Source organism: Geotrypetes seraphini, chromosome 10 (assembly GCF_902459505.1).
Source record: "Geotrypetes seraphini chromosome 10, aGeoSer1.1, whole genome shotgun sequence".
NCBI lineage: Eukaryota > Metazoa > Chordata > Amphibia > Gymnophiona > Dermophiidae > Geotrypetes > Geotrypetes seraphini.
In genome coordinates, this window is record NC_047093.1 from 106664327 (window position 1) to 106683915 (window position 19589).

Here is a 19589-nt window from a genome sequence, read left to right on the forward strand (position 1 = left end):
GGAACTGTCCCTCCCAGGTGAAGTAGCGCCCCCAAGGTTAGGTACCTCTCCCTCCTGCTCCCCCAAGCCCACTAACCCACCGATACAAGGAGAAAAAGCAGGGTTATGAAGGAGAGACAAAAAGGGTGAGGATGTAGGTGATCTACCCTGTTGCAATCTCCACCACCGCCAGGCTTTGCTCAGGGGCATGAGAAAGGAAAACACAGGAAGAGGAGGTTCTGCCCGCCCCCCCCCCAGAACTATGTAAATGAGAAGATAGCGCCCAAGGCAAGCAGACATCTGTAAAGAAATCCAGAGGGGAATACCGATGGGAAGACATCAAGTGCTCATGGGTCCACCGGAGAAGGGCCGCAACATTATAAAGACGGAGGTCAGGTAAACCGAGGCCACCCCGATCTCTGCTTTGGGTCAATTTAAGAACGCTGTTATGGGCCATCCTGCCTCTCCAAAGGAGCGAGCAAAGCACAGATTGGAAAAGTCATTCTTCACTGCGAGAAATCTAGATGAGAATGGTTTGGAGTGGATACAAGAGCTTTGGAAACAGAACCATTTTGATTAAGGCCACGCGTCCCATCAAGGAGAGAGGGAGCGCACGCCATTTATGACATAGAGTTTTAATCTTTACAATAGTGGCTGATATGTTGGCTTCATACAATTTTGGGGGGTCACGGTATAGCATAATACCCAAATATTATAGCTTCCCAGGTGCAATGCCAATTCCCAACCACCCGCGCCAGGGCTCGGAAACGTCCGCCCCCAGCAGCAAGGCCTCAGTTTTGTCAAAATTAATCTTAAGGCCAGAAAATCGCCCGTACCTGTTGATGATGTCCATAAGGTAGGGCATTGTACGATCAGCATGCCCAAAATACAACATGTCATCTGCAAACATGCTGATGCGAAATTCGCAGGCGCCCAAGTACCTGGCAAGATCCCAATAGAGTAAAACAGATTTTATGCTGCTATCCTAGAAATATGAAGTGGATTTTCCCCAACTCCTGTATCTCTCTTTCACACTCTCCCTTCCTCCCCCTCCCCATGATCTTCTGTTCAGGTTTTCCTTCCGTGACCTCGCCCCAAACTGCATCTGGCCAGCATCGAGGCCTTCTCAATGCAGTGTACAGGGCCCTGCCTACTGTGACGCAATTTCATTTTTTTGCACAGGCAGGGCCCTGTAGAGAGAAGGCCTTGATGATGAATGGATATAGCTTGTGGTAACTGCTGCCAAGATGTGGATGGAAGACTCAAACAGAAAAGTATGGGGAGAGAGTGAGGATAGGGTTATCATATTTGGGAAGACAAAAAAGAGAACACATGACCTCACCCCTGGTCCCACCCATACCCCACCCTCACTCAACTCACACCCCTCTTCTCGCCATGCCCTACCCCTGCCTCCCATCAGTTCCAGTCCTGCCCCTGTCCATCCCTACGCCTTTCCCCCATTTCCTTAGTCCCCCTTCCCATCCTTTGTACCTTTTAACCCCTCATCTACCCTTCATAGTATTTCATCACACTTTCAGTCCCAGCTCCATCTCTATCTCTCCTTCCTAGGGTTACCAGATTTTCTGGAACGAAAATCCGGACCCATGGCCCCGCCCCCCCAGTTCCTCCAATCCCCGTCCCATTCTACCTGAATCACGCCCCGTTACGCCCCCCCCCCCCCGCCCTCTGCCCCAATCCCTCAACCTATTCTCTTGTCGGAAGGGCATGTGCGCATGCGCTGGTGTGATGCGATGATGTCACATACATGCACGTGACATCAACGCATTGCATCTGCGCATGCGCAGATGCCGTCCTGACATCGCTGCTAGCTGGAAGCTTTTCAAAACCCGAACAAAGTGCCAGGTTTTGAAAAGCCGTCTGGACCACCAGACATGTCCTCGAAAAGGAGGACATGTCCAGGGAAATCCGGATGTCTAGTAACCCTACTCCTTCCCTCCCTTGCCTCCAAGGCCATTCATCTATCCCTGTCCATGTATTTTACCCCATCCAGCTTCTCTTCCTTCTTTACCCTTTCTCCTATACCCCCAACCACAGGATCAATATCTCTCTCTTTTCTCCCCATGGAACTGCATCTCTCCCCCTCCCCAGATCTACCATCTTTCTCAATCTACCCTCCCATCCCAGCATCTGCCTCCCTCTAAACCATCTATTCCCCAAAAGCTCCCCATGGTAGCATCTCTCCCTACCTCCTAGCCAAGGGTTCTTCTCTCTGTCTCTCCTTCAACCCCCCTTGGCATGTGCTTTTGTCTGTGTATGTGTGTCTCTCTTCTTCCACTCCCCCAGAAGGATCCAGACAACCTCTCTCTCCACCTCCCGACTCCCCCACATACCTGCTCTCTGGCCGCTGCATTGAATCTTTGGGCAGAAATCCCACCCGTCCCCACATGTCCCGCCAAAGTCTCACCCGTCCCCACCCGTCCCCGTGAGGAATCCCACCCGTCCCCGTGAGGAATCCCTCCGTCCCCACCCGTCCCCGCGAGGAATGTCCTCCGTCCCCGCCCGATCCCGTGAGGAATCCCCTCCGTCCCCGCCCGTCCCTATAAACTTCAGAAATAGTTATTTCATTTAATTATGCTACTGAATTAAAGGCTCTGGTAGAAACCCATTTACAAATAAGCAAAAAGACTTTATTAATTTGGAAATATTAATTGGGAAGAATACACACTTTGTAAACGGGTTTCTACCAGAGCCTCTTTTGTTTATAAATTTTTATCAACACAACTAATATACTACTTTATCCTGAAGCAAAAAAAAAAGAAAAAAAGAAATAGAATTATTTTTCTACCTTTGTTGCCTGGTTTCTGCTTTCCTCATGTTCTCATTCAGTTCCTTCCATCCACTGTCTCTCTTCCTTCTGCGTCTTCCATTTGCTCTGTTACTGTGCCTCTCCCTTTCTCCCCCCTTCCAAATTGGTCTGGCACCCATCTTCTTCCCTCTGCTCCCCCCATAGTCTGGCATCTCTGTCTTCTTCCCTGCCAGCGTCTTCTCCCCACTCTCTCTTCCCCATTTCCTTTCAGCGTCCTTCTCCCCCCCATCTTCCCCATGTCCTGTCAGCGTCCTTCTCCCCCTTCTGTCTTCCACAAATGCTTTCAGTGTCCTTCCCCCCCCACCCCGTCTTCCCCATGGCCTTTCAGCGTCCTTCTCCCCCCTCCTTCTCTCCCGCCCGGGTGCAGCACAGCCGGCCAGGTCCCCTTACTTTTGTGGCGCTTCCGCGATCGACAGACCGACAACAGCCCCGGTCTGACAAACCTACCTGCCCTTAACCACGAATTTAAATTTCCTTCTTACAGCTGCTGTAAGAAGGTAATTTAGATTCGCGGTTAAGGGCAGGGAGGTTTGTCGGACCAGGGCTGTTGTCGGTCAGTCGGGTTAGCTCCACAAAAGTAAGGGGACCTGGCCGGCTGTGCTGCACACGGGGCGGGGCGGACCACCCCCCTCCCTTGGTAGCCACTCGAGCCGCGAGGCTACTCCTCCTTACCTACCCTGCCTGCAGCACAGAGCCGAACGGAAGTCTTCCCAACGTCAGCGCAGACGTCGGAGGGAGGGAGGGCTTTGTTTACCGACGTCAGCGCTGACGTCGGGAAGACTTCCATTCGGCTCTGTGCTGCAAGCACAGCAGGTAGGGAGAGAAGCCGCGTGACTTAGTACATCCAGCTCCGCAGGAACCCCGCGACCCTCAGAGGCGTCCCCACGGGATCCCCGCGACCCGTGCAGCTCTCTATTGCGGACCTTCCCGCGTGCCAGCTGCAAGGCCTTCGCGTGCCACAGCTGGCACGCGTGCCATAGGTTCGCCATCGCTGGCCTATATGCTTCCTCTCCTCCAGACCTCATTCCCTCCCCCAACTTTTTCTTCCTCTCTCCCTGCCCTTTCTTTCTTTTTTCTCTCTTGATGCCCCCTTTCTTTATTTCTGTTTCCCTTCTGTCTCCCTGCCTGCCCCCTTTCTTTCTTTCTTTCTCCCTACCCTCCACAAAGCCACTGCTGCCACCATCGGGGGAAACAGGCCCCAAAGCCACCGCCGCAACCATTGGGGGAAACAGGCCCCAAAGCCACCGCCGCGGCTGCCCCAAGCTCTCTTTGCTTCCCCCAACGTCAATTCTGCCTTCGGAGAGGAAGTTCCGCCCAGCCAGGCAGCGATTGGCTGGCCCGAACTTCCTCTCCTACTGCAGCCTTAGGAGGGGTGCACAGCCGGGGCGGACCGCCCCCCCCCCTTGGTACACCACTGAAGATGTGGCAGCGGCTCCTCTCACGAATCCCCACCGGAAGTCCGATGCAGTCGGGGATCTTGAGAGGAGCCGCCGCTGCATCTTTCAACTTTAAAATACCCCTAAGGCCGCTGCTGCTTCCTCTCACCTCCGCCCACCCTCGAGTGAGCGACGCCACTGAAAATAGTGAGCGATCACTCATGCGCTCAGCTTAGAGGGAACACTGCTTTAAACACTGTGCCACACTCTCCCTTACTCTGTCTTAAAAAAACAATAACATAGAGAGAAACTAAAATATCCAGAAAAGGGGAACAAAATTTATAAAGGGAATAAAACAGCTTCCCTATGAAGAAAGGGTAAAGAGATGAGCAAAGATATGTAGTTTATATCAATTTTAATAAATGAAAAGATCAGGGTTTTTCAGCTTGAAAGAGACAACTGAAAGGAGGTATGATAACAGGTTTACAAAATCATGGAACATAGAACATGATCATAGAACATGATTATTTGTTCCATCAAATAGCACTAGAATCAAAGTACACTTCATGAAACTAACAGGTATAAGGGAAGGGATTTGAGGTCTAGTTCATACCATTTTTCAGTAAAAGCTCAAGGTGAGTTATATTCAGGAACAGTAGGTATTTCTCTGTCCCTGGAGGGCTTGCAGTCTAAGTTTGCACCTGAGGCAATGAAGGGTTAAGTGACTTGCTCAAGACTACAAGAAGGTTCAGTGGGATTCCTTGGTTCTTAGGCCACTGCTCTGACCATTAGGTTAGTCCTCCATTTCCCTGGTCTGTGGCTCCCTACTCCCCACTACATTCCAATCTCCAAACTAGAGAAAATAATTTTATGAACAATAAAGCAGTAGCATTTGTTGCTGAAAGTAGTATTCAAGACTTTAATACAGCATTTTGACAGTTTCCTAGAGAAAAAGTCTAGAAATAATTATTAGCCAGTTAGACTTGGAAAAGTCACTGCTTACCTTATGTGAGCTGGACGCACTAGCCACTGTTGGAGAGAAGATTCTGGACTCAGTGAACCTTTGGTCTGACTCAGCCTGACATAGCTTATATTTTCATATTTATTAATAGTAAGAGTGCGCATAGTCAGTAGCAAGATAAGTGATAATCCTGCCTCCTAAAGATCCTGTCACCAAGCATTCTAAAGCCTTCATGATAATAAACAAAATACCCATATTAACATAGCTGTTACTGAAAAATGCATGCAAATATACTAAAAGCCAGACTTGACTAGGGCTCACAAGGAAATGCTCAGATATTGAAATGTAGATGTTATAAATTTGTGTCAGGGGATTTTTGGCGGTAGCTATTAGGGCTGCACATTTAACACATTATTAAAGAGATTAACAAATTTATATTTTTGAGCATTAAAATAAATTTAATTTGATTAACAGTATGGAATCTTCCTCTCTCCCCTTCGCTCTCTAACAGTGTGGAGGGGCATAATCAAAAGATATGTCTAAGTCTATTTTGGGCCTAAGTCGCTAGTCGCCCAAAGTCAGCAGTGTCTAAAGATCATTCTCGAAAAATACGTTCAAAATATTTTTATTTTTTTTCGAAGATTGTCTAATTATACATCCAGCCGTTTGATTGGCCAGACCGCTAAGTCGTCTATCTTTATACTCCATTCTCGTCCAAGTCAAAAATGCCTAGAACAAGACCTTTTGGATGCGAGGGGCCAATCGCTGGCCTGGACCTTATCTCTGACATCAGAATTGACGTCGGGAGAACACTTGTGGGCTCAATTGCATGCTTCCGGTCCTTCCCTTCATGGAGTTGCGGTTGCAATGGGTGAGCGGCAGACCAGGGAGGAATTGGCACAGCAGGGAGGAAGGCAGGCAGACTTTGGTGCGGGAGGGAGGCAGACTTCGGTGCGGCAGGGAGGGAGGGAAGAAGGCAGACAGGCTTCGGTGCGGGAGGGAGGAAGGACAGGAACTCAGGACATAAGAAGGAAGGAGGGAGGGAGAGAATAGAAAGAGACAATTGTTGGGCCTGAGGAAAGAAAGAAAGAAAGAAAGAAAGAAAGAACTATCTAGTGCAACCAGAAATCACCAGACTCCAAAGGTAGGATTTCAATTTAGTGATCAAAATCTGTCTGCTGCAGTATATTTGTCTATTTTTCTAGGGGGCTGGGTTCAGAGGCACAATTTGGTTCAGAATATTTTTTTCTTGGTTTTTCCTCTAAAGCTAGGGTGTGTCTTATGGTCAGGTGCGTCTTATGGAGCGAAAAATATGGTATTTCTGTTTGGATTATGAGCCCCACAACATCTCACTTCTCAAATGTGGCTCTGAAATGGCAGCAGCGGTAGCTTTGGGGAGCAGTAGCAGTGAGAAAAACTGTGGATTTCTGAATGGCACACTACAGAACCTGCTGGTTTAAATCAGGAGGTGGAGTGGTGGGCATTCCTGTAAGAGTCATAATCAACAGTTTTCTAACAAATTGATATTGTAACATCTTTGGTGATTTAATTTAAGCCAACTTCTCCTTTGAAGATTCAGCAGTTTTTGTTTCTCCACTCGTCCAATTGCAGATATCTGTATTTGTCACATGACTTGAGTTTCCATTTTTTAAAAAGGGAGGAACTATCCTGTCAGCGTCTTTTCTAACTGGTCTCCCGGAGTGCTGCCTCTCCCCCTGCAATCTGTGCAAAACTCTGCTGAACGACTCATCTTCATTTCTTGGTTCCATAACTAAAGCACACCGGACATTGGCGCGCCGACAAAGACGCACTGACATTTGCACACAGGGCGTATGCACGCCGCAGGTCCTGCCACTTTAAACCGGTAACGTTACCGTTGTGAGGGGGGTATAGGAGTAAGCCCTCCAGTACATGTAGAAGTCTTACGCTCCCATTGAGGGGGTTTGGAGGGGTGAAACCCCCCCCCCACAAGCACACTTAAAAGTTCCATTTTCTGTTAAGTTTTTGGAGTTTGAGAGTTTTTCCGTGTAGTGGGTTTAAAGCGGCAGGACGTTTGTCAACACGTCTTTATCGGAGCTCTTTTATCCTACGCTCAATTGACGGGTCACCTCGTTTCTCAGATGTGCTTGTCATCAGTGTATATATCTTTTTGAACCATTTTCAAAAAAAGCATGTCCAAAAGAAAAACGCACAAATCAAGCCATTGGAATGTAGGAGGGGCCAGCTTTTTTAGTAGACTGGCCACACAGCCCAGCACAGCAGTGGGGCACCCTAGGGGGCACTGCAGTGAACATCACATAAAAAGGCCCAGGTGCATATCACCATAACCTCCTAGTAGAATATGGTGAACCCTTCAAAACTCACCCAAAACCTACAGTGCCCAATTGTACACTACAACAATAACCCTAATGCCTGCAGGTGTCACCTATATGTGGTATAGTGGGATTTTAGTGGGTTTTGGAGGGCTCACATGTTCCACCATAAGTGTAGTAATTAGAGATGGATAAGGGCCTTAGTCCCCATCTCTATGGTTCACTACACCTCCCAATAGGCTACTTCAGGAACCTGCCTGCTGCTCTACTAGGACTGGTCATAACATCTGAAGCTATCATACATTCATAAGAACATAAGAATAGCCTTACTGGGTCAGACCAATGGTCCATCTAGCCCAGTAGTCCATCCTCATGGTAGCCAATCCAGGTCACCAGTACCTGGCAAGATGTGGATGGAAGACTCAAACAGAAAAGTATGGGGAGAGAGTAGCAACATTCCATGCTACTGATCCAGGGCAAGCAGTGGCTTCTCCCATGTCTTTCTCAATAACAGACTATGGACTTTGCCTCCAGAAACTTTCTTAAAACCAGCTACTCTATCCGCTCTTACCACAACCTCTGGCAATGCGTTCCAGAGCTTAACTATTCTCTGAGTGAAAAAATATTTCCTCCTACTGGTTTTAAAAGTATTTCCCTGTAACTTCAAGTGTCCCCTAGTCCTTGTAATTTTTCAGAGTGAAAAATCGATCCACTTGTACCTATTCTACTCCACTCAGGATTTTATAGACTTAAATCATATCTCCCCTCAGCTGTCTCTTTTCCAAGCTGAAGAGCCCTAACCTTTTCAGTCTTTCCTCATACGACCTTAGGCCCCTCCCCGGATGCAACTCAGGAGGGGCCTTAAACAACCTGGGCAAATCAGAGTCTCAGGATGCACCAGGAAGGGGAAGGCCCACCATTTTGAAGAGGCGGGCCTGCTGGTCAGAGGGAGTAGGCATCCCTCCGGCCAGCCATCTGAGAATAAGGTAAGGGAGAGAGGCAGGGGTTGTTGGAGGCACGGGGGGAGGGGGGTTTTGTGGCGGCGGGAGAGCGTGGACATCTCTCCCACTGCTGAGAGGAGTTGGCATGGGGGGGGGTTGGTTGGCAGCGGGAGACATTGGGCATCTTTACTGCTGTCTAGGGGTGTGTCAGTTGGGCAGGAGAGACTGGGCATCTCTTCCGCTGCCAGTGATGTGTGTCGGTTGGTGGCAGGGGAGCGTGGGCAACTCTCCTGCTACCAAAGGGAGGTTGGGTGTTGATAGGTGGCAGGAGACATTGGGCATTTCTCCTGCTGTTGTTGGGGGGGGGGTGTTTATTCTGCGCATGAGCCTATCAGTATAACTAGCGATGGGCACATGCCAATTTAGTGAGTCTTCGCTACTCTCCGCCAATCTCATTTGCATGAGCATTTTTGGGAGAATGACTCGCTTTTTTAAATCGCTACTATAACAGCTGTGATAGCAGACCGTCGGTTTTTGGAAAATCTAGGCCAAAGTAAGATCTTCCTCAATTACATCTGTTTCCGTCCCTCCTGATCTCCCCATTTCCTGAAATAAGCTCCTGATCCTCTGATTCCCCATTCTTCCAAGGTGACCCTGAGATCCTCTGATCCTCCACCCCAGAAAGTCTCCCCCATGCTCTGATCCCCCACCTGTTAAGAGATGCCCCTGTTCTCCTATCACTAACCAAAAATTCCCTGGTAGTCTAGTTGACTTCCCCAACACCACAAAATATATCCCTGAGAGTCTATTTAACCTCCCTCATTGTGGCCCCCACACCTCTCCTCCATGTGCCTTGAAGAAGAGGCAGGAATGATACCCACTTTGTACTGCCTCTGCACTGACATTTTCTATAATGGCAGCACCTGGCCCCAATGAATGCATCTTGGAACGCAACACGTGTGGTCCGTCTGCTAAAAAAGAGAATTTTTCCTTTATTTGGTAGCAAACTACCAAATTGGATATTACCAAAATAAGGGAAAGTTTTCTTATTTGCCAGAATGATCCTGTGCGGTGTGTCCCAGAATGCATACTGCAGGATTGGGTACCACAATTTTGGAGGATTGCAACATAGAGGCAGGAATGCGTGAACATCATTCTTGCCTCTTCTTCAAGGTACCGGTATTAATTTGGGTGAAGGGGTTCCTGAAGGACGGCAAATCCACTAGACTACCAGGGATACTGTTTGACAGGAGTGGGGTCCACTAGAGTGTCAGAGCCTTTTTGTGCAGAAGGCTTTTTAAAAATATCTCTCTTCCTGTCAACGCATAAACTAATCGCCACTCACACATTTACAGGAAAGGGACCATTTTAGCAATGAACTACTGACTACTGCAGTGGTGTGCACTGCCTTTTATTATACTGCACATTTTTTTAATGCTGCAGTAGTTTGGATGCTGACTGTTTATTGCATTGAGGCATTAAATTTCTGTAGCAAGCTTGTGTGAGAAGCCATGTGCTGAGCCACTGGCATGCAGCTGTAATGTGTGGCTTTCTGCATCAGCCCCTAAATGCATATTTCATTCTGACATGATAAAGAGAGAATAACTCTAAGGTTAGCACAGATATATTAAGTTAGTTCAATAAAAAGGTCTCACCTACAGCTGGTTGTTGACCCTTTCACATGTCCAAATTGGTCAACACGGTATCCACAATTCTTTGTTCAGGAGTTTGTTTTTAAAAACTGTCAGAGAAATATTAATAGAGCATTTTGAAACCAAGGACCCCACATCCAAGCAAACACAGAACACAAGAATTACTAAGCAAAGCTCTCAAAATATACTCACAAAAATTAGGAGCAAAATATCACCTACTGATTGTTTGTTGATCCTTCTTTGCAAGCAAAGAGAAAAGCTGACTCTAGAGACAGTGACATCTGACAATGATTAGGGTGTGTCTAGCAAGCAAGTAAAACTCCCTCCTCTGCTCCCAATATACCAATCACCAAAAAATTTCTTAAAAAAAAAAAAAGAGACTGTAGGATCATTTAAAAGAACCTTTTTGGGTAAATTATAACTTACTGAAAAAGGAGACATAGTTCCAATAAAGCAATCTAGAATTTTAATATATTAAAAGTGTGTTAATAAAGTGAATGAGCGTCCTAAAAAAAACAAAACAAAACCATAAATCCAAGATAAGGTCATTGAAAGTCATATGTGAACTTATCTTGTTGTACAAAAAGGGAGTGTCACAACTGGGTTGGTTTAGCTCTGCCAGCGACATAACCATTTACTCACCTCTAGGCCATCTACCCAGAGTCCAGGAGAAAGGAATAAAGATTCTGTGTCCCAGAGACTTGCCCTTAAAAAGATAGTGTGTATTTGGTAAGCGAGAGAGGGAGAAGCCTGGATAAGGTATTTCATTCCAAGTCATGAGTGACGTATGAAAACTCTAATCCGATCTGATTTATTGTTCACCAAATCCTCAAAAAGTATTCAAGGCAGATTACAAAATGAAGAATCCAGTAAACTCTGAGGAATACAAAATATAAACAGAACATAATTAGGAGCCTAACTATTTGTCATTTAGGTAGTTTTTTTAAACAGTGACATAATAAAACAAAGGCACCTAGTGGCAAAGTAAGGGTAAGCGCCCCCCCTCCCTCCAGTTGCGCGCACGCCCCCTTCCCTTTCCCCGTACCATTTTAACTTCTTTGGCGTGAGCAGCATGCCCATGTCGGTGTCGGCTTGCCCTTTGTCGTCACTTCCTAGGCGCAGGTCCCCAAAGTGACATCAGAGAGAGTGCTGATGCCAATGCGGGCAGCAACCTCGCACCGGGGAAGTAAAAAAAGTTCAGAGGAAGGTAAGGGGCATGCAAGTGTGGCAAGGAGAGGTTTGGGGGGGGGGCAGAGAGGAGGAGGGGTGCCGCGCCCTTAGGAAGACTGCACCCGGGACGGACCACCCACCAATACCCCTTTACTATGCCACTGTAGGCGTCTTGTATCCTGATTACATGTACACTATTCCAGACATAGATAGCCTGAACTTTTTTTAAAAAAAAGAAACTATTCAAAATCTTCTTATAACATACCGTATTTTTTGCTCCATAAGACAAACTGTTTCCACCCCCAAAAAGGGAGTGGAAAAGTGGGTACGTCTTATGGAGCAAATACACCTCTCCCCCTCCCCCCCACCCAGTACCTTTTTAAAGTTGCAGTGCTCTCCTGCTGGACGGCTGTCTTTGGAAGCAGAGCAGAGCGGCGCGACTCAGGAGTGCGACCTTTGTGCTTCCTGCCTGGTCCAGCACTGCTCAGTGATTGGCTGATGTCAGTTCTCAATAAGAACTGACCTCAGCCAATCAATGAGTGGCGTGGGACCAGGCAGGAAGCGCAAACACATCGCACCACTCTGCTTCCAAAGACAGCTAAGAACATAAGAACATAAGAAGTTGCCTCCGCTGAGTCAGACCATAGGTCCATCCTGCCCAGCGGTCCGCTCCCGCGGCGGCCCATCAGGCCCATCGCCTGAGTAGTGGTCTATACCTATCTATACCCTTCAATCCCTTTTTCTTCTTGGAATCTATCCAAACGTTCTTTGAAACCATTTAATGTTTTGTTGTCTACAACAGCCTCTGGAAGCGCGTTCCATGTATCCACCACCCTCTGAGTGAAAAAGAACTTCCTAGCGTTTGTTCTAAACCTGTCCCCTTTCAATTTCTCCGAGTGCCCCCTTGTACTTGTGGTGCCCCTTAATTTGAAAAATCTGTCCCTGTCTACTTTTTCTATGCCCTTCAGGATCTTGAAGGTTTCTATCATGTCTCCTCTAAGTCTCCTCTTTTCTAGTGAGAAAAGTCCCAACTGCTTCAATCTGTCGGTATATGGCAGATTTTCCATTCCCTTTATCAGTTTAGTTGCTCTTCTCTGTACTCCCTCAAGTACTGCCATGTCCTTCTTGAGGTACGGCGACCAGTACTGGACACAGTACTCCAGATGCGGCCGCACCATTGCACGATACAGCGGCATGATGACTTCCTTCGTCCTGGTCGTAATACCCTTCTTAATGATACCCAACATTCTGTTTGCTTTCTTTGAGGCTGTGGCGCACTGCGCCGATGCCTTCAGTGTTGCGTCTACCATCACTCCCAGGTCTCTCTCCAGGTTACTGACCCCTAGCGGTGTTCCCCCCATTCTGTATGTGAACATCGGGTTCTTTTTCCCCACGTGCATGACCTTGCATTTCCCTATGTTGAAGCTCATTTGCCATTTTTCGGCCCACTTTTCCAGCTGCGTTAGATCCTTTTGGAGATCTTCGCAGTCTTCCCTGGTTTGAGCCCTGCTGTATAGTTTGGTGTCATCTGCAAATTTAATGACCTCACACTTGGTTCCCGCCTCTAGGTCGTTTATGTAAATATTGAACAGGAGCGGTCCTAGCACCGACCCCTGTGGAACTCCACTCGTGACCCCTTTCCAGCCTGAGTAATGGCCCTTTACTCCAACCCTCTGCTTCCTGTTTGCCAGCCAGTTTCTGATCCATCGGTGGACCTCCCCTTGCACCCTGTGGTTCCATATCTTCTTAAGCAGTCTCTCGTGTGGTACCTTGTCGAAGGCTTTTTGGAAGTCAAGGTAAATGATGTCTATAGATTCCCCTTTATCCACCTGGTTGTTCACCCCCTCAAAGAAGTACAATAAGTTGGTGAGGCATGACCTGCCCTTGCAGAAGCCATGTTGACTCGGTTTTAGCTGCCCATTTTTTTCGGTGTATTCACAGATGCTGTCTTTAATTAGTGCCTCCATCATCTTTCCCGGGACTGAGGTCAGGCTCACCAGCCTGTAGTTTCCTGGGTCGCCCCTTGAGCCCTTCTTGAAGATGGGCGTAACATTTGCTATTTTCCAATCCTCCGGGATCTCTCCAGTTTTTAAGGATAGGCTGTATATCTGTCGAAGTGGCTCCGCTATTTCGTTTTTTAGTTCCTTGAGTACCCTTGGGTGAATGCCCAGCAAGAGAGTGCCGCAACTTTAAAAAGGTACTGGGGTGGCTTCTGACTGTGGGCTGCGGGCGAGCAGGCAGCTTCGGGTGCTGGCGGTTTCGGGCGGGCTCCTTCGCTGCGGGCGGCTTCTGACTGAGGGCTGCAGGGGGGCGGCTTTGGGTGCAGGCGGATTCTGGCTGTGGGCTGCGGGTAGGCTGCTTCAGGAGCGGGTGGCTTTGGGCTGCTTCATGCTGCTTAGCACCAAACCACCAGACGCACCTCCCTTTAGAGGAAGAAATTTGTTTTCCTTGGTTTTTCCTCCTCTACAGGGGGGTGCGTCTTATGGACGCGTGCGTCTTATAGACAGAAAAATATGGTAAACCAGCCACAGATAGAAAATGAGGCAGTAGCATATCTTTAAACTGAAAAGAGAAAGATAATTTATCGAGTGCAGCGAGGGGAGCCAATACAAGATGGTGTCTCATTAACATTAGCGCTGCGAAGGGCTCCATTTGAAAAACTTTTTCCTCGAGCTGGAGAGCTCTAAATCACTGTCGGAGATGGATAAAAGAAAGGGGACAGTTAGGACTTACCCTTCTGAGTCCTCTCCTCTTCCCCTTTCCACCATTGATAAGTTTGTAATCCGCACAGCGCGACTCCCTGGAGCAGGTGCATGCGCAGAGGCGGCCCTACCTGAGCTCAACGTCACTCTGAGCCCGGAGGAGAGACTTCCGCCCTCTGACCCAGACATGGGATCACGCACAGAACAGCTGATGAGCCCGCGGGAATTGAATTACTCTGTGATTTTCTCACCATCTGAGTGTGGCAGGAGCTGCCAGAGAACTAAGAAACAATATGGGAGCAGATTCTATGCTTACCTTGGAACTTGAAGGGGCTGTGGGAGGAGTAGAAGGACGACCCCGAGAGAGCTCCAGGACTGAAACTTTGGATCATCGGTAGAATATTGGTGAGTGGCTCTTAACACCTATGGCCAAGCCCTCCCATATTACATTAGACTGTAGCACGCTTGGAGAAGATTTTCATAGGGAACAAGGTATTGGTGGATAATTCTTTGCAAGACTGTCAAACACGTATTGTCATCCAGGAAGCAAAGAATATTGAGATTGAGAAGGGTCTGGAGGAAGCTCAATGAGATCTTAGAGAGATAAAATCAAACACCCAGACTTATATGCAAGAAAAAATGGAGAATTACACCCGAAGGTTGAATCTGCGTTTTGTTAACTTTCCTCAATCCAAGAACATAGCCCCCATTGAAATGCTTAAGAAATGTCTGATGGAAATTCAGGGGGTTCCAAAGGAAGCTGTGCCTCTGGTTTCTCGAGTCTATTTTTTGCCAGGGAAAAAACGACAGGCTCATGTCTAGGAAGATCTTAGTATGGACAGTTTGAATATCACACAAATGTGAGAACTACACTCCTAGTTACATTTGTATTTGAGTCTGGGTAATGAGATTGTTTTTTTCGTAATTCTGATAAATTGTTTTTGGGAGGAAAAGTATAGGCATTTCCTGATAATAATAATAATTTTATTTTTGTATACCGCCATACCCCGAAGAGTTCTAGGCGGTTCACATTGGTTAGACAGAGATTACAAGTAGTTACATATCAAATTGATCATAGAGTTGTAAACAATATGGAGATAGTAGTTACAAGTGGTTGCATATCAAATTGATCATAGAGTTGCGAATAGCAAGGAGAGAAGAAGAGGGGAGGGAGGGAGACAGGGGAGGGAAGTGGGTCAGAAGGGGGGAGGAGGAGGATAGAAAAGGGGATTAAGGGTCTTGATCTCGAAATAGGTGAGTTTTGAGTAATTTTCTAAAGTCGAGGTAGTTGTAGGCCTTGAGGACCATTTGGGCTAGCCAAGGGTTTAGTTTGGCGGCTTGATGTCTGTGTAGATACACAGGAAAAAAAAGGAAGCAATTCCTAATGTTGCACCCCCAGGTGTTATCCCTGGAAGCACATTTCTTTTTACGTTTTCCTTGTAAATGTTTGATTCAATTTGAATCAAATAGGTATCTTTTCTTTGATCCCAAACAATTAAAGGCTTTTCTTGAAAATAAGCGTAAAATACAGGTTCAGACTTCGGGTCCGAGGGAAGAACTAAAAAAAAGTAGCTTATAGGAAGAAAAATGTATAGCTAATGAGACGTCACTTATTTTCTATTGGATAATTTCTATTGGAGTTTCCACCACCACCGCTACTACACGCTGCTACACGCGGCTGGAGAGAGGGAGAGGGAGAGCAGAGGGAGAGCTGTGTAAGGCGCTGGGAGAGTGGGAAGCGCCAGCACAAGCATCGAGGACTTCGGGGAAGCGGCGTGAGTAGCTCCGCCCACCCCATTGCATCAGTAGCCAGCGACCAGGCTCCTCTATAAAAGGAGGCGAACCAACGGGCACTGCTACAGCTTCCACCACCACCACTACTACATGCTGCTACACGCAGCTGGAGAGAGGGAGAGGGAGAGCAGAGGGAGAGCTGTGCTAGGCACTGGGAGAGTGGGAAGCGCCAGCACAAGCATCGAGGACTTCAGGGAAGCAGCGTGAGTAGCTCCACCCACCCCATTGCATCAGTAGCCAGCGACCGGGCTCCTCCACAAAAGGAGGCGAGCCAACGGCGCACAGCCATCCGGCGCGCAGCGAAGGTGAGCGGCGAAGGCGCTTGCCTTAGCGAGAGCGCCTTTGCGAAGAGCCTTAAGAAGAGCCTAATTACAGACAGGACAAACTTCTCTGTTAAGATAGAATTTCTCTAATCTTCTCAATTTTCTAATCTATTTCTCTAAGTTAGTTTCGGATCTAATGTGTAAAGATAGAGAATTCCAGATTGTGGAGGTACTTAAAGATCTCAAACATGAAATTGCTGATTTGCTCTTAGTGATCTGTAACCTGTCACTAAAATTGACTGTAGTACCTGAAGATTGGAGGATAGCCAATGTTATGCCGATTTTTAAAAAAGGCTCCAGGGGTGGTCTGGGAAATTACAGACTGCTGAGCCTGACTTCAGTGCCGGGATAAACAGTTGAAACCATTATAAAAAATAAAATTACAGAACATGTAGACAAACATGGTTCAATGGGACAGAGGGGATGGCTGCTAAATCGGTTCCAGATGATTTAGTGTGGAAGTATTTTACCAACCAATTATCAAAACAGCTCACTGTGGTCTTTTCCAAGCTTCCTGGTAGACTCCAACTCTGCCATGCAGATATATTATAACGAGGTCATTAATATTAATGTAGTAGTAAAATGAACTCATCAATATTTAAACAAGTGATTCTTTAACATTGCCTGGTGATTCTGTAACCTCGTTGTGCTACATTTGTGGGCAAAATTTTTCGGCAGGATCTGAGCTGTCATAGCCTTACTTTCTAGTCAGTGCCTGAGCGCCAATTTGATTAGGCACTGACAGGAAAGTATGGCTTGAGAGCCCAGACTCCCCCTCCCCACACAAATTAAAAAAAGACCCCTCCCCAATCCCTCCTAACAACCACTGCACCTTTAAACAGCGTAATGCCCAGTCCCTCCCACTGCAGGGGTCCCCCAACAATCCTAGACACCTCTATGCACTTTAAATTGAAGGATGGCAGGAGGGATGCCCAGTTCCTCCCGCTGTTTGAGGTCCCCCAGCCTCCCAACAAACTCCCCAACACCCCTCACACTTTGAACTGAAGGATGGCAGATGGAATGCCCACTCTCTCCTGCCATCAAGGTCCCCTGCTACCCGATGACTCCCTGAACCCCACATCCCCCTTGACAACCCCCTGCACCCCCCATACCATGAAGACAATGATCAGCTAGAAGGATGCCTATTCCCTCCAGTCGGCAGGCCCACATAGGTGTCTTATCGACAGAAACTGGAATGAATTCTCCCCTGTTACCTCTCCAGATGTCTCACATTTGTTGAGGAAACTCTCAAAAAATTCTGTTGTTTGAATTAGAGAATGACACAGGGGAAAAATCTGTTACCGTCTCCACCCTGTCCCCATGAGCTCATTCCCGTCCTGTCCCCGCAAGCTTGGTCCCAGTCCCCGCGAGCTCAGTCCCCGCCTCATTCTTGTGAGCTCGGTCCCCATCCCCGCAAACCATCTGAGCCCATCTGCACGAACCATCTTGCTTTTGTGTTCCTATTTTCACCATTTTTAATATCTCCCCTCTGTATCTGGCATTCCCCCCCCTGTGTACATATACCATCCCCATGTATCTCCCATTTATGTCTTTGTCCCTAAGCCCCCAAGCAATTAATTTCCCCTCTGTTTCTGTTACTTTCCTATGCCCAGATTTCCCCTCTCTTCCTCTTCCACACCAATGTGTCTCTCTCCTCTCCAACCCCAACTAGCTTATTTCCTTCTTTCTCCCCCCATTTCCAGCATCTGGCTCACCTGCCTGTCCTCCCCTTTTTCTTTCCTGCTGTGGGTTCAATATTTGTCTCCCTCTTCATCCCCAGCCAATATCTGCCCAGCCAATATACTCCTCTGGGATTTTCACGATGGCTGACAAATTTTGTTATGACACAATTAATGTGGAAAAAAATTGTCATTCACTGATCAAAATACCAAACAAAAAACGAACACAGTATAAACTTTTACAGTGATATCAAATTTATAATAATAAGGAAGAAGACCTCAAATATTCCCGTGTCTCAATATTTTGAAGATTTAAATAAGGAAAAATAATAACAGTAAAAAGAGGTCACTTATGGTGAAGGCACAATTATAATGAGGTTTTTTGACTGAGACATGGGGGTGTCTGAGGTCTTTTTCATCATTATTATAAATTTGATGTCACTGTAAAAGATTATACTGTGTTCATTTTTTGTTTGACAAATTTTGTTAACATATGCTTAGGAAGAGGTATGTATCCTAAAAAAAATATATGCTATCACCCTGACCCCTATATTGTACCTAAGGCATTGCGGTTAGACCTATAGAGTTGAAAGCTTTAGGCTGATGGCAAGAATACCATGGCCTGCAAAACTGTTAGAATTCTGTGTCAAAATACAACTGACAGACTTCTTAAATTGGACCAATGTATTTCACAGTTCACAACACAGTTTCAGGAAGTCACATAGTACAGAATCACTACTGCTTGAATTGACATTAATTGCTCTTATTGACTGATCCGGAGCGTTCTTTATCGCATCTGCTTGATGCACTGACTGAATTTAGCTTCCATTCTGGATTTTAATTGAATTACCAGAACTTGATGGTTCTTCCATTCCAATCGTCATTACCTTCTCAATGGACTGGTACCTTTCCCTTAACCTGGACGCCAGGTAAAGTAGTATATCTAGGTATAACAATACTGCAAGATCTCACTCAACTTCATGATATAAATATTAAGCCATTGTTGTAGCGCAGAGAGCCACGCTGAATGGCCTGCACTGCTCCCGACGCTCATTGGAACTCTATGAGCATTGAGAGCAGCGTAGGCCATTCAGCGCGGCTCACCGCGCTAAAAACTGCTATCGCAGTTTCGTAGAAGAGGAGGTAAATCTCAGCTTTTGATGTGGCGTCATTTTCCAATTTCTTTGATGGGGCAAATTGCTCTTTATGATAATTTTACCTCAATGGCTTTACATTTATCTGATGCTTCCTCTTATTCTTTCCCAAAAAATTGAATGTTATTAAGCATGTAATATCACTATGCTATTTAAATTCATAAATATCAATTCATTGTAAGTGAATATTGCTTTTATAAAAAACTATAAATTAAATCTCTTTAATCAATTAAATCTCTTTAATCAATTAAAGATTTAATTTATAGTTTTTTATAAAAGGAATATTCACTTACAATGAATTATTTATGAATTTAAATAGCATAGTGATATTGCATGTTTAATAACATTATTTATTAGATAGGCATAATATTTTTAACATTTTAATTATTTATATTAGAAAAGGTTAGATTATTATTAATGTGCATAACACATTAATTGTGATGAGCATTTAAGTTGTTGAAGTATTTAATTGCTGTATGCTTTATTAGTAGCATTTGTGAGTAGAATTTTTTTTTTTTCAGTATTCAATTTGTGTATTATTTATAATAGTACAGAAGCTTTAACACAGTCCAACGGATGTTGATGTACAAGTAAACTATATTTCTATAAATGATACTTTTGTATTGTATAAAGCGCCTCCATGAACCCTTGAGAAAGCCTTTTGGGCGAAACGGGTCCCGTCAGGGCATGCTAGAGACACTGCATTAAAACGATAAGTA

General features: G+C 46.2%; 1 protein-coding gene across 2 annotated transcripts in view; it reads right to left on the reverse strand.

Annotated features, from left to right (window-relative positions):
* Positions 1 to 19589, reverse strand: part of TOR4A (torsin family 4 member A) — a 59478-nt gene that overhangs the window by 9897 nt on the left and 29992 nt on the right. The window contains exons 2-3 of one of the 2 annotated variants that reach the window (XM_033959918.1): positions 10691 to 10924; positions 10052 to 10137 (exon numbers count right to left, since the gene is read on the reverse strand). The gene's annotated coding sequence lies outside the window, so the exon portion shown is untranslated. The remainder of the gene's footprint in view (positions 1 to 10051; positions 10138 to 10690; positions 10925 to 19589) is intronic. The other variant, XM_033959919.1, reaches the window with a different exon arrangement.